This window comes from Salvia splendens, chromosome 17 (assembly GCF_004379255.2).
Source record: "Salvia splendens isolate huo1 chromosome 17, SspV2, whole genome shotgun sequence".
NCBI lineage: Eukaryota > Viridiplantae > Streptophyta > Magnoliopsida > Lamiales > Lamiaceae > Salvia > Salvia splendens.
Window position 1 is genome coordinate 23150122 of NC_056048.1, and position 14391 is coordinate 23164512.

At 35.9% G+C, this 14391-nt stretch overlaps 1 long non-coding RNA gene and 1 pseudogene across 1 annotated transcript; both read left to right on the forward strand.

The window, feature by feature from the left end:
* The first annotated feature begins 823 nt into the window (after positions 1 to 823).
* On the forward strand, positions 824 to 2937 carry LOC121773529. Its single transcript, XR_006044764.1, has 2 exons — positions 824 to 1736; positions 2592 to 2937. It is a non-coding gene; the product is annotated as an uncharacterized LOC121773529 (long non-coding RNA).
* Positions 2938 to 12119: 9182 nt separating this feature from the next.
* LOC121774725 lies at positions 12120 to 13687 on the forward strand (annotated as a pseudogene).
* The last annotated feature ends 704 nt before the right edge of the window (positions 13688 to 14391 follow it).

A 14391-nucleotide genomic window follows, 5' to 3' on the forward strand; every position in this document is an offset into this window, starting at 1 on the left:
GAAAAGCTATGCACTAGTTTTATGGATCTTCACCTTATAATTAGTGAACTTGCCCGCTGAAGTTTTCAAAGAATATCTGACCCATTTAATTTTAAATGTGTAAAAACAAAAAAAATCATTATAATATTATTAAGTAATGAGTAATAATGAAAAAAATCATGTTTATACATTTGATCCAATCTCTATTTGCAGGATGGAATGCTGAAACATAAAAACACATATGAGATTATATCTCCCGAAGATATTGGACTTCTTCGTTATAATGAATCTGGTATCGTGCTTGGAAAACTCAGGTGCATGCTTTACTACTCTCTTGCAACCATTTCTGCATCTCCATTGTTGTCCTATGGTCGCGACTATCAAGTCTTTTGTGACACTTATTCTCTCTTACAACTGTTAATAAGATACATTAACTAAAATGCTACTCCTTCTGTTCCATAGTAATATGTTCCATAGTAATAGAGTCATTTCATTTTCTGTACTCATTTTATAAAAATGATAATAAATAGTTAAAGTGGACAAATAATAAAGTAAGATAGAGAATAATATAGAGAAGAGTCTTATCTATATTATTTCCTCTCTTACTTTGCCTTTTCTCCACTTTAACTATTTATTACCGTCCGGCATCAGGAGTCCCGGTCACTTTTGAGCACTCGTTTCATAAAAATTATAATAAATAGTTAAAGTGAAGAAATGGTAAAGTAAGAGAGTGAATAATGTTAAGAAGTCTCTCCTCAACATTGTTCTCTTTTATTTTACCATTTATCTACTTTAACTATTTATTATCATTTTTATAAAATAAGAGCGTAAAAGTGACCGGGACTCCTAATGGCAGACGAAGGGAGTATCATTTTTCTAAAATAAGTGTAGAAAATGAAATGACTATATTACTGTGGAATGGAGGAAGTATTATTCTGTGGCCTACTCCAATTTATATTAGTACTGTAAACTTAGAGTAGATTGTCACCTAGGTTAAGATTCATGCACAAACATGGGTACGGTAACACTGAATATTTGGCATCTTTTTTAACTTATTCTAGGGGAAGTTGAAATGAACAATTATTAAACTATTTTATTTTAAACCCAAAGTAATTAATTACGGAATTGGGCATCCTTGATATATTTACTGCAGCCCCAATTATTTGAAGTTAGGCTCAAATTATTTACTCCCCTTCTTAGCCCAATCATCAATTAAATTAAAATACCACACATATATTCTTCCCCTCCATCGTCAATCCCTACTCATCTTCTTTTATCCCAAATTTCATTTGCCCCAACAAAATAGAAAACAGAAAATCAGTGCCTCCTTCTCCCTCTACCTCTCGCACTCTCTCTCTCTGTCTCTCTCGGTAGCGCCGCCGTCCGCTGCTCCCTCCGCCTGCTTTTCTCTCTCCCCCTCCGTCTCTCACACTCTCACCCGAAATTTGCTCCCAAGTTCAGACACCCAAAATCGAGGACCTCCGCCGTCGATTCGCGCTTTTTCTCCGCCACTCGGCAGCAATCGGCCATCTCGGCTTCAAAGCTAAGTCTTAAACTCTCGTTTCTATTCTTAAATTTCAGTTATTGAAATCGAGTCATTCGAATTATTGGTTATCGGTTTAGTTTCATGCCATCGTTGGATTTGTTGCTTGAATTACAGTTTATGCGACAATTCTAAGTGAACACCCCGACGGAGAAGATATATTAAAACTGAAAGGACTGTACCTTTCTTGAGGGAGGAGTTGTTCGAAGACTTGGTATCCACTCCAAAGTTGTTGAGAAACTCTTACCTCACATCTGCTCTCTGTTTTATTTGTGAATTGGCTGGAAAAATATTGTGGATAGAATTACAACGTGTAACAACAAGAGAGAAAAAGGGACGCGTGGAGTATGGGAAGAAAAGCCACGCCTGTAGGATGAGAAGGAATTGATCTCTTGCTAAAAATTAATTGACTTAACAATTGGACTTCAAAAAGATACGGAGTATACAATTTTCTTTTATCAACATAAGCCCACGATGGCTTTTACTTTTTAGAAACAAATCCTTTTATTTCTTCAATTTTAATTCCTTTCACAAAATTTGACAATCAAGACTTTGGTGTTAGAGCATCCACAATGTAGGCTAGCCGATTGCGGGCGCTAGCCGATCCGCTAGCCTCCATTGCGACAATTTAGGCTAGCCGATCGGCGAGCTCTAGCCGATTCGCGGGCGCTAAGCGATCCGCTAGCCGCCATTGCGGGCTCGGAATCGGCTAGCCGATTTTTTTTTAATTATGTAATTTTTTTTATAATTTACTTTTTTAATTTAAATAAAATTATTGCATTTTTCCGTATCTGTGTCGTAAATTTAATTCCGTATTTGTGTGATTGTAATTTTTAATTATGTAATTCCGTAATTCGTGTGTGGAAGATGTGTTTTTTTTTTAAATTAATGTAATTTTTTTAATTAATGTACTTTTTTTAAATTTTAATATTATTATTGAATTTTCTCGTATCTGTGTCGTAAATTTAATTCCGTATTTTGTGTGATTGTCAATTATTTGTTTTATATAATTAGGAGTGATGTGGCTAGGCTATTGCTGAGCTATTTGCTTGTCCTTATGATGTGGCAGGAGGATTTTTTAGTGCTGATGATGTGGCAGGAAGAGTTTGTGTACTTATGATGTGGCAGGAGGATTTTTTAGTGCTGATGATGTGGCAGGAAGAGTTTGTGGCTGGGCTATTGCGGGGCGAAAGCCATTGTGGATGCTCTTATGCCAAAACTAAACATATATTATGATTCCTCTTCATCGACTCTTTTAACCGGTGAAAAGAAATGAAATGAAGATTAAATAAAAATTTTCGTCTACCCATTCGACGTCCTTTCGAGTTCAATTAAAAAGAAAGGAAAAGTCGGGATGTTACAATTATGTTGATATTTTCATAATACTATATTGACATTTTCATTTAAAATCTTAATTCGATAGTTTTTTTTATCTTTTTTTATTTAATTAATAAAAATAAAAATTATATGTAATAAATTGTAGACCATTAGATTTCTAAAATCTAATTGTAGTTAGCCATTAAAGAGTGAGTTAACGATGAATCACAAGCCCTTTACATACGTCACCAAATTATATACTCCCAAAAGAGACAGTAAACAATTATATACTCCCAAAAGAGTGAGTTAACGATGAATCACGAGCCCTTTACATTCGATTTCTCTCTCACTCTAAACAGAAATCCCCAAATTCACCGCTGCGGGCTCGCTGTCGTAACTGCACCAATCGATCCGTTTGAGCAGCAGCTGTCCCCAGTCAGGGCCCCCTCCGCTGCTGATTCGGCCATCACCGCTGCTCTGCAGAGACCGCCGCCGCCTTCCGTCGTCATTCAGATTGTGCAGGCCCGATTTCCCGTTTACAAGTTACGTTCTTAATTGGTTTCGTGAAATTAAAGGTTGGCTCCTCATATTGATTACTCGATTAAAAGATGGGTTACAGATGCCAGTGGACGGAAGTGTTGCGTACATGGATGCATAAGTATGGAATTGGATTTGGGTGGGGAAAAAATATACCTTCAGTTTGCAGATGGTAAATGAACAAACGATGTCCTCCTCCCTCGAGTTTGGCTTTCGGACAAAAAATTACGGTGACTGAGAATTGAAGTTGGGATGAGGGATGGAATGGGCGTCTCCTTCGTTATTCCCTTCTCTGCTGAATTTCTTTTCATAGTGGGAGTAGTTGAAAACTTTCAACTGTGGAGTGTGTTGTATGTGGCGGCTGAGAATGATTAGGGTAGAGGAGTGATATATCGATTTCAATTGATTGTGGTCTAAATTTTGGAAAGATTTGCCTTGCATATTGAAGTGAAAGGAGTGTGAGACGTGGAAGGGAGGAAATTTGGTACTATCTATCCCATTACAAATGATACTTTTTTTGGTTTGTTTCATTAAAAATGAAAATTTTCTAAAAATGAAAACAATACTTTCTCTTATTTTCCACTCTCTTCATTAACTCATAAAACAACACTATATAAAATTTATGTCAAAAAGTAAATGTTGCATATTTAATTGGACGGAAGGAGTATTTGATTGCAAAAATAAAAGCGGAGTTAATTGCTGCATTTGACTGAATTAATGTTGGAATGAGTTTTTGCATATGATGGAGTAACGTGTGAAAGAGAGGGGGAGATTGATTTTGGCGTATGTTAAGTTGGGAGGGATCTTTGGGCTCAAGAAAAGAATTAGTATTTGGGCTAGAGGTAGGATTTAAATTGGGCTCAAGATTCTTCATATTTTTAATTTAAATTGTGTAGCACACAATTTATATTTCACAAGATTGGACTTGTATCATTTATTTAATTTATCAGATCCAATACGGAATTGAGTGCAATAAGTATTCCTCACAGAAAAGAATTTATTAAAAACAATTGTGATTTCCCCATCACTAATTTGAGCTCAAAAACAGGTTATCAATTATTCAAAAAAGACAAATAAATTCTTCCTACATCAATTATTCAAACAAACACGTCAGGTAATCAACAAAGTTGACTCAGTGAACGCACCGTCAAAAATTCCAACTCGAATTAGGTCACAAGAAAATCCAATAACAATTTCACTCGATATTTAATCCACGGACTTCAAGGCATTAAATGCAAAAAAAATTTGGGTTCGAAAATTAGGGTTCAAAAAGTGGGGCATTACAATTCTATACGCCTCCAAACCAAAAATCCCAGTTTTCCACCTAGGAAGAAGAGAATAATGAGTAGAGGATGGGTATTCATCGAAAGATTGAAGACGAGGCCTCCAATCCGTCCAATTCAATTCTAGGAGTTCATATTTTCGTTTCATCTTTATTCAAACAATATTTTTGAATATTTTTGTGAATATTTTTTTTACTTTTGTGATAAACATGAGTAGCTAAATCTTCCGAATAGTTCTACGGGGGAGATACAATGATTCTTATGTTTAATTGATTTCCTTTTTCTATGTCTTGGCTCATATGATTATTTTGATTTCTTCTGTGCTTATACATTTATTTGACTGATCACCTTATAAATGCATGTGGATTTTACTACATTAATCGAGAGATGAGTAGTCTAATTTGAAAGATACGAAATTGACGTCTTTGCCAATATAATCGAAAGATTTGAGCCTTTGAGTGAAGCATTTTATCTTAGGAGCTTTTAGAAGTTGTTGCTTCAGTTCTAGGAAGGAGACTTCGATTCTAGGTAGCAATCTACAAACTCTATGCTTCGAGAGAAGATATAGTTTTATCTTAGTGATATCTTAGTAACCCTTGAGACACTTTGTTGGCATAGTTTGGAAATTAGTTGAGCATAGGATAATTGTTATCGATCCCATAGGATTCTACCTTCCCAATTCTTGATCTACATCCGTTACCTTTTATTTGCTTTTAGTAGTCTTAGTTGTTTCCTTTGCTTTAATTATTGTTTATGCTTTCAGTTTTAAGTAGATTTAGAAAACAAAACTCAATTGATTCTTCTAGACAGTAGTTGAGGTTCGTGGTGATTAGGTTGACACTTATTGATGCACTTTTTATTAGCACTATTAATACCTAAATACGTAAATCCTAAAAGCTCCTAAGACCCTTGAAAAGTACCCACTCTCAATTAACAGTGCTGTTTTAAAGGAAGCTAATTGTAGTGTCTATTAAGTGGACCTAACTTGCCAACCTCCTCTCACGATTATGTAGCAAGTTATATTAATTCATCACAGAATGTGTCAGTCAAACGTGAAGCATTAGCCAACAACTTAAGGAAGAAACAAAGTAAGAATAAACGGATATTAAATAGAAAAAGAAATTGTATAACCAAAGTCGTTACTAACACATCCCTAGAATTCTATGAATTTAGTTACACATGATAGAATAATCTAAAAACATAGATTGAAGGGAAGACAATGAAAACATCAAACTAAAGCAAATAAAACCCAAAGGTTGAATCCTTGTCGCTTTGATGATCTTGAATCCTTATTCAACTCCTTGCACAACGAAGTACTCTAACTTTTAATCTCTGAAAAATATGTTGCAAAAAGAGGATCCTAATGATGAAGCGTGAGGGGCTATTTATATAGGAGAAATCGCCCCCTTCAAATAAAGAAAATGGTTGCAAAATATGGTAAATATTGGAGAGAAAGTAGGGCAAATTTTGCTCGCTGCTTTTTCCCAGTGGGCCGTTGCACCTTAGCCAGCGGTCGCTGTGGGTTGGTCCGAGGCTTCTGACTCTTGGGCGGCGGTCGCTACACTTGTTTCAGCGGTCGGCGACTATCATCCCGTAACTTTCTGGACCCTTTGTAGCGGTCGTCGCACGTTACCCAGCGGTCGCTAGGCTTGTCTTCATTCCATGCACAACTTTCCCGGAGCGGGCTGCTACAGACTTGGCGGTCGTTGGGCGCCAGCGGTCGCTGATGATCTTGCAGTGGTCGCTGGACGCTCCCAGAATCTCCAGATTTCTTACTTCGCGTTTTGAATCCCTTTTTAGGCTCAAATATGTAAATTTCTCACAAAACATGTAAAAATACCGAAATAGATAAAATATGCAAATAATGGACATGTAATGCAACTTTGATATTCAAAACGTGCAAAATCCGAGCGTATCACTTATTGTCTTAAAACCGTACAAAATCCGAGCGTATCACTTATTATCTTCGTGGATACGATACTCTTGCTTACTGTTTGCTACATTAGCACAGTACACTTGCAGGTATACTTGTGTTAAAAATAAGTTGAGTGGGAACCTCATTCTGCTAATTTTTTCAACTCACTTTTCTTCATATTTCTTAAAACCCGCGCCGAATCAAACTTAGACTATATGTCATGGACGGAGGGAGTACTTTTTACTTAAAAAATGAAATCACTATATTACTATATATGGAACGCCCAAAATGGAAAAATGATTTTACTACTATGGAACAGATGGAGTATAAAACTAATAGTCCCTTTGTCCTATACAAATATGGACATTTAGGATGACACGAGAATTAATGCATACTTGGTAGTAAGAGAGAAGAGGAGAAAGATAGTTAAAAATTTAAAATAATGGTAGTGGTTATGGATAGGGGACCCACATTATTATTAGTGATTAATGGTGAGTCATAGTACTATAAGTTGTACTCTATCCGTTCGGCATTAGGAGTTCTTGTTGAGTTGGGTGCGGGTTTTAAGAAATGTTTGAGTGTGTAATAATTGGAGTGTGTGATAATGGAATGTGGGACCCATTCGTATTATTATTTGCTTTATTCTTTTGATGTGTTTTTACTTGTGCTTTTTAGTGTTTTATTTTATAATATTTTTATTTCACTTTTTATGGAAATGTCTAACCGGGACTCCTAATGCCGGACGGATGAAAATGGTCAACCGGGACTCATAATGCCAGACGGAGGGAGTAAATAAATTGAAGTATATGGGTAATGAGTTGAAGAAAACTTTTCATAAATGGAAATTGACTATTTTTACGAGACAGATGCAAAAGGAAAATGTTCCTATTTTTATGGGACAAATGAAGTATTTAAAAATATGACCCACATTCCATTAACTTTTTGTAATCCAGTTTCCATTACATTTATTAAAACTCGTGTACATTCAAAATGTGACAAAATTTTAGAGATGGAGGGAATATTAGTTGATGCATGTCTAGTTATTTATTTCTTTACCTTGATACATTTATTAAGGTCATGTTTGGTTGTCTGGAAAGTAAAGTTGGCAAGGAAAATGATTCATTGGAAAATGAATCCCGAAAACATAATTACTAATAACTTTACTTTTCTGTGTTTGGAAAATATCAAGATTTTAAATTTCATATTTTATTCAAACACCAAACTAAAAATATATTATTATTTTTTATTTATAAAAAAATAGTAATATAAATTTTTTTAATAAATTATTAATTATAAATGATAATAATTATATTATTATATTTATCGTTCTGATGGATAGTTTAAATATGGATTATCCATATAATAATATAATTGCAATTATAGTTACATGGAGTATAATGATAAATGATTATAATAATAAATATGATTATTATTATTATAATTATAATATTTACAGATTTTATAATTTAAAATTACATTATGATTTTATTGATTAATTATTAATTTATAAATAATACTTATTTACTATTATATAATTTATATTATATAATTATATTTTAATTATTTAATAAATTACTAATTATTATTATTATTATTATAATAGTAATTATATATAAATGTTATAATAATATAGTTATAATTATGATAATTTTAATTATAGTTATTTATTATATTGAAATTAAGTACGTATAAATATCAGTAGCTAAATACCACCCTGGGGCTAATCCGCATGATCTGTTGAACTTTTCTCTCAAAAATTTCATGCTAGCGCGAGAGAAAGACACAGCCCAAAAGTTCGATCAAGCCCGATCCAGCCTAATTATGGGAGAATTGAAGTTCTACCAAATTTTGTGTGAACCCAATTTCGTCTTAACACAATAACGAGTACTTCCTCTGTCCAAAGGAAGATGACTCATTCCTTGAGCGGCACGAAAATTTATGCACCTTTATTTTATGTGTTAAGTGGAGAGAGTAAAGTAAGAGAGATGGAATAAAATACAAATAAAGGTGTTTCCATATTTAGTAATGAGTTATCTTGGATGGGACAAACCAAAAAGGAAATTGAGTCATCTTCAATGGGACGGAGGGAGTACTAGCCTTATATATATATATATATATATATAGGGGAGCGTTATTCTCCTATTCATCCCTAAAATCCTTTATTCTTCTTAATATGGGTCGTTAGATGTGGTGGATGGAGGGTCCGGATGAAATCCCATTTTTTATTCCCGTGGTGCATTATAGGGTGGATTCTGTGCATTATTAGGGTAAACTAGTAAAATAACTACATTGAAAACCGCCCAAAATGGAATGAGCGAAATTTCAGCGGGATTTGATTCAACCTTCCATCTTCTACTACTCTCTCGCTCCAAACGTCAATCCCACAATTCACTTCTCTCTGCAAATCGTCTCCCCAATTTCCACCCACTCTCCAAACCCTAGCCGCTAAGGGAAGCAACCGGGCATATCCAGAAATCGCACATTTTTAGGGTGGTGAAGGACAAGCTTTCCCAGCTCTCCATCGGCTCTGAGATTACCGTTCTCCGTGACTCGTTCCTCGCCTTCTCTGAGAGTACACGCATCTTCATCCACTACCTCTCCGCCACGTAAGCCTCCGTCTCTCTCTCTCTCTCTCTCCGCAACATGTGTGACTTTTTTATTACTCCTATGCATCTGATGTTTCTGTATTGTGTATGTGCTCTACTGTTAGCGGTATTTTTATTTGTTTTTGACCCAAGATCAATAGCAAATTGGTTGGGCATGTGATTTGTTTATCTGTTATTGAATTTTGGTTTCTGGATTAGCTTGATTCATGGAGTATGTCAGCTTATTGCCACAATTTGGTCTTATCTAGGGTTTTATCTATGAATTCATCTTCGTTTCTGGTTAATGGCTGGAAGGGTAATTGCATGACTGTTTAGTGCGCATTAGGTAATCTAAAATTTACATTGTTGATGCACTTGGATGCATTATTTGTTAAATAATTTGAATTATGGACCCGGTTCTTTTGCTGTTGTGGGAATTTGTGGTTATTGGAAGATACGTATGTGCATTATTTGGTTTAGGTAGTGCATTATGTAGCTGTTAATTGTCATTATCTAAGTATATTATGCATTATTAGAGGTATTGTGTATATGTGTTAATCAACGCAGTGAAGATTACATATGTGCATTATTTGGTTTCGACATTGCATTATGTAGTATGTAATTGTCATTATGTGCAGTATATTATGCATTATGAGAGATATTGTGTATATGGGTTAATCAACTCAGTGAAGATTACATATGTGCATTATTTGGTTTAGATAGTGCATTATGTAGTATCTAATTGTCATTATGTGCAGTATATTACGCATTATAAGAGATATTGTGTATATGAGTTAATCAACACAGTGAAGATTACATATGTGCATTATTTGGTTTAGGCAGTGCATTATGTAGTATCTAATTGTCATTATGTGCAGTACATTATGCATTATAAGAGATATTGTGTATATGTGTTAATCAACTCAGTGAAGGTTACATATGGGCATTATTTGGTTTAGGCAGTGCATTATGTAGTATGTAATTGTCATTATATGCAGTACATTATGCATTATGAGAGATATTGTGTATATGGGTTAATCAACTCAGTGAAGGTTACATATGTGCATTATTTGGTTTAGGCAGTGCATTATGTAGCAAGTTATTGTCATTATTTGGAGTATATTAGGCATTATGAGATCTATTTTGTATATGGGTTAATCAACTCAGTGAAGATTCAAAGTGCGCTTATCATGTTGTATTCTATTTTAATGATAATTTTCTGATGTTTTATGTTGTTTGTTCCATATCAGAGAAGCGGCTAAGACTCGACATCGACGAAGCGATCGACAATGTAATTCCGGTAGCACTTGCGAAAAGATTCAGGGATAGATTGGCCGACGTAGCCAAAGTACAACTGGAGATCAGGGTGAGCCGAAGAACCCTAGAGGAAGAAAGGGCCCTCATCTCTTACATAATATGTACATTATGTAAACCAGTCAAAGTTAGTGCATATCCGCGATTATAACTAAACACTAGTTTTATAAATCAAACTAATGGTCTTTGTTAACGTTGTTATTAATGTGTACATACTAGACTCTAGCCCCTGAGCTTGTTAAACCCTTAGGAAAACAAGAAACGTGCGCCAAACATCTAAACACGGCCCAACTTAAATTAAACGGGGCAGGATAAATGTTCATTACATATCACAAAACATGCATTACATAAACTAAACTACGCATTATACTCTACAAAAAATGTACATTACGTACATCTGTTTTAAAAATGTCTACGCGCTATGAATGTGCAACCCCAGACGAATTACTGCAGCTCGTGTATTTGGACAACGTTATGTAGACTTAGAACGTACTACACCTTAACCCCTAGGCTTGTTAAACCCTTAGGGAAAACAAGAAACGTGAACCAAACACAGAAACACGACACAACTTAAATTAAACGGATCATGATAAATGTTCATTACATATCACAAATAATGCATTACAGAAACTAAAATGCGCATTATACTATATAATATGTACATTATGTTTATCAGTAAAAAAAACCTACGCGCTATGAATGTGCGACCCCAGATGAATTACTGCAGCTCGTGTATTTGGACAACGTTATTTAGACTTAGAACGTACTACACCCTAGCCCCTAGGCTTGTTAAACCCTTAGGAAAAACAAGAAACGTGAACCAAACATCGAAACACGACACAACTAAATTAAACGGATCAGGATAAATGTTCATTACATATCACAAATAATGCATTACAGATGTTGCTGTTGATCAGCCAGCGCTGCCGCCACTAGGGTCGCCGTTGAACGGATGTTGCTGTTTTCCTCCTGCCGTGGCTGTGCGCGATCCAGCCCAGAGCCGACGTCGCATCAACCCCTGTTTCCTGTCGCTGCCTCTCATAAAGCACAGATGTAAATTTTTGGGAGAGAAGATATGTTGAAAACGTGATCTTAATTCATAATAACTGCAGAGATTTAGGGAGAGGAAATCATGGAAATTTCCATTACCACCAAACTAGTGTTTCCCTATTATGACCTTCCTCGAATTAAATTTTATTAAAATGTAATATTTAAATTCAATATTTTCGGCCTTAGGATGGAGAAAATAAACGGCTGAGATCAAGAAAGAAAAAGGAGGAAATATGGGAAAAGGAAATGAACACATCCACATACATATCCGATATATTAGCTATGTATGCGACTACATAAGTATAATACATATAATATATGTATGTATTATATATATAAAACGTACTGTTTAGATAAATTTTGATTATATGTATTATACTTATGTAGTCGCATACATAGCTAATATATCGGATATGTATGTGCAGTCGACTATAGGATAGTACTTATATAGTATTGCATATATAGCTAATATATCGGATGTGTACGTGCAGTCGACAATCTTATCAAGTAATTGTATCACACTATATAGTTTTTTGGCGATTGTGCGTTTTTTTTCAAAACATTACTATCTCAATTCTCAAACTACCCAAAACATTATGTTTCTTCTTCTCCCAATAATTATCATCTTCTACTTCCAAGCACAAATATATAAACATGCCACCAAACTCCACCCATCGGGGTCGCGGGGGCTGTCGTTAATCGGGATTCTACAGCAGTTCGACGGCCGATCTCCGCACATGTATCTCCGCCGCCTCTCCAACACGTACGGCCCCGTCATGTCCCTCAAGCTCGGTCTCCGGCCAGTAGTTATGATTTCCTCTGCAGATGCCGTGAAAGAGATCATGAAATCACACGATGCCGTTTTCTCCAGCCGACCGCTTCTTGTTTCCCTGCAGAAGCTCACGTACAATGGCCTAGACGTCGCATTTTCGCCCTACAACCAAGTGTGGAGGGAGATGAGGAAGATCTCCGCCATCCATCTGTTTAGCGCGAAGGAAGTTCAATCATCTCAGCCTATTTTCAAAGATGAAGTGCGGAAGATGATGGCGAAGATTGCTAGAGAACCTCTTCTTCCACCGTCGTTAACTTGAGCGAGACGATGATGTCGTTTTCTAGTAACTCTATATGTAGAGTTGCGTTTAGGAAGACCTACGGAGATGACGGCTATGGAAAGAACCGTTTCTTTGATCTTCTCCGCGAAACGCAGTCGCTTCTTGAAGGTTTTTTTATGGAGGATTACTTGCCTTGGTTTCGATGGATTGATAGACTGCTTGGTATGAATAAAAAGCTTGGAAAGAATCTTCATGACATGGATTCTTTCTATGAAGAACTGATTGAAGAGCATATGGATCCGAATAGCCCGAAATCTATGGAGGGAAGACATCGTTGATATATTGCTACGGATTAAAGAAAATGGAACGATGTCATTTGAGCTTACCTTCGTCCACATCAAAGCACTACTAATGGTATGTATATTAATGTAATGAATATTGTATTTGGTTAATTAATTTGAGTGAACATATTATGACTATTGTAGCCTTGTTTGCAGAATATAATAGCCGGAGGCAGCGACACGGTTTCAGCTGCGTTAGTGTGGGCGATGGCAGCGTTGGTTAAGAAGCCTTTGTTAATGAAGAAATTGCAAGCGGAGATAAGGCAGTTGTCCGGAGAGAAAAATTTGATCGATGAAAAAGACATGGAGAAACTTCCGTATTTAACGGCAGTTGTGAAGGAGAGTTTGAGGTTGTACCCACCGGCTCCACTTTTAGTACCACGAGAGATGACCAAGAAATATAGTGTAAATGGTTATGAAATCGAAGGTGGAAGTACGGCGTATGTCAATGCTTGGGCTATTGCAAGAGATCCCGCGATATGGGAAAACGAGGATGAGTTCTTGCCAGAGAGGTTTTTGGAGTCTGACTTTGATCCGAGGGGCCAGACTCCAGAGTTGGTCCCTTTTGGATTCGGGTGAAGAAGGTGTCCGGGGATTGTTATGGCGATGGCTGAGATGAAACTTGCATTGGCAAATGTTGTGTGCAAATTTGCTTGGGATTTGCCAGTTGGAATGAAGGAAGAGGATATCATCGATTTTGAGGTTTTGCCCGGAATCACAATGCATAAGAAGAATGCTCTTCGCCTCCTTCCCAAGCTCGTGATTGCATAGATCTTTATAGACTATCTACTTATTATAAATGCCTAGGTAAGCAATGTTATAAATTAGGCTCTAAAATGTTCTAGACAGTCATTTTGTATTAAATAATCATAACTTTCTATATAGTACTAATCTACAAGTTTCCCTCGTGTGGGAAGCCTATTTCCAAATACATAGAGATATGATGAGGTGGGTAAACACTTTGGGTGTGTTTGAGAACATGGAATTAGAGCTATGGAATTGGAATTGGAGGCAATTCCATTATTTGGTATAACAAAAATGTATAGAATTGGAATTGAATTATAATTCCAAAATTTTCAATTCCATGATTTGAATTCCATATCAAAAAGAAGAAAATTGGAATTCCAAATTAGATAGCTTCACTAAACATTTCACACACTTCACACACTACACACATTTCACACACACTACACACATACACATTTCACACGTTTCACACACTGCACACACTTCACACACTACACAAATTTCACACACTGCACACATTTCACACACTACACACACTTCACACACTACACACATTTCACACACTACACAAATTTCACACACTACACAAACTACACACACTACATGCACGCACTACACACACTAAGCAAATTTCCCACATTTCACACGCTACACACATTTCACATACTTCACACACTACACAAATTTCACACACTACACACACTACACACACTAAACAAATTTCACAC